The following is a 1943-nucleotide window of genomic DNA, read 5'->3' on the forward strand; positions in this document are numbered from 1 at the left end:
GAGAAAAAACAGAACAACTGTAAAGCTTGGAAAGAGAAGTCTTTTTCCACTTCCAAGAAGATAGGAAAACGAAGCAGTAAAGAAAGAGGGGAAATTAGTATACAAAAACTAAAGCTGAACTTTGCATAAAGAAGAGGTTTATTAGCCCATAGGTTGAAACACACGCAGTAAGACCACACACTACAGCAAGGCAGGCACAGGGCTGGGTGTCTAGGTAAAATACTGTTGCCCCCCTAGAACCACACATACAACATTTGAGATACTAAACTGAAATATGAAGTTATATTCGCTGATTTTAAGTTAAGATTCAGTCCATACAGTACAAAGGTACTGAACCAGAAACAGTTGCATAAACATATGCAGACAGTCATTTCTGTAAAACACTCACAACCTTCTTGCACTGGTATCAGTCAGCCTCAAAACGTACAGTTATGTTGAGAAAAGGAACACTGAGAATATAAGTTTGAGCAGAAGAGTGAAGGACTGCAAAAAGAGGCATTGAAAAGAGAAAGGAAAATGACATGAATCAAAGAGGAGAGGAAAGGGAAACAGAAACAATGTTTTATTGAGAGGTCAACAGCAAATAAACAACAGTGAAGCTAGAGTACAGGATGGAGAAGGAGAGATGACCCATAGAACTAGAACTCATCTGATTATTTCTATGGATGGAACACAGATTCTCAAACAGAATGGAGAGAAGCAGGCGAGAGGACAGGAAGAGGAAACCAGACAACGTCCTAGAGTTTAACAGGACAGAGGAAATAAGGGAAAGCACATTAGAGGTTACAGGCTCGTCAGGCAGAGCGAAGTAAAACCCAGAATTAGGCTGCCATAGAAAAATGAGAAAGTGGGTTGGGGAAGTTTGTCGAATAGCTAGTATTTAGCATTGAGCATTATGTAAAGCAGAGAGAAGATGGATAGAAGCTCAACAATGAAAATAAGAAAAAAATGTTTTGTTACAGTTAATTAGTTGAGCGAAGTAATGGCTCCTGAATGCTTTTTTGACAAGTGAAACATTTTTAGAATCAGAGGTAGATAGTTAGGAAAGCAAAAACATACATACATTTTATGCAAATTATAGTTTTAGGGTTCTAGAAGCATTTAAAAAAAGATTACTGTGCACATTTACAATACCAGTGCCATTGCTGTCTCTCATAGCTTGTGCTTTGAGTATTGATGTTGTCACATACTCCCACACACAAGCACACACACACACACACACACACACACACACACTTCAACGTCCTCAAACAGTGCTCTACATCATTGACAAAACCAGTGTCATCAAAAATAAGTAATTTAACTGTATAAAATGTCATTGTACTCTACAATTTGACTCTTGAAAAGTCAAAAGCTCAGACATTGATCAAAAACGTTTTTTTACAAAGGTCAACATGTAGAGAAACCAGTATTGTTGTGCCACTTGAGTTTCAGTATTTCACCATGAAGTCCAGCCAATGAAAAATAAAATGGCTCACATTCAACTCTCTCTGTTAGAATAGTGAAAGAGTAGCTTATAACCCAGGTACGGAGGCAGAAATCTTTACATTTTTAAACCCTGGAACAAATCTGTGGCACAAACAATACAGATTAAGTGTAAAATAAAGATTTGAAATAACTGTCTATACATTAGATCAGGCTCTTTATCCTATATGTATTCTCTGATAGAATAAATAGTGAATAACTACTACAGTATTTACACGTTCAGTCGGTTTGATTTGACAGTCTCCAAGTGGAGGGAGTCAGACAGGAGGTGACACAGAGCTCAGTGATGTCATAACCTGTCACAGAACGGCTTCCAGGCTCCCATTGGGCAGCTCAATAAGGGGTGAAGCGGTTGTATCCTCCTCTGTACAGACTGGCCTAGAAATAAGTAGAAGATATGATGGTGAATCGGTGCCCACTGGCGGATTCCTTTTGAGGCTCGATTAAAGTCTGGCTCG

The 1943-nt window shown here is 38.7% G+C and overlaps 1 pseudogene; it reads right to left on the reverse strand.

Annotated features, from left to right (window-relative positions):
* Positions 1 to 539: 539 nt before the first annotated feature.
* LOC112234879 overlaps positions 540 to 1943 on the reverse strand; it is a 16328-nt pseudogene continuing 14924 nt past the window's right edge.

The sequence above is a fragment of the Oncorhynchus tshawytscha genome, linkage group LG23 (assembly GCF_018296145.1).
Source record: "Oncorhynchus tshawytscha isolate Ot180627B linkage group LG23, Otsh_v2.0, whole genome shotgun sequence".
NCBI lineage: Eukaryota > Metazoa > Chordata > Actinopteri > Salmoniformes > Salmonidae > Oncorhynchus > Oncorhynchus tshawytscha.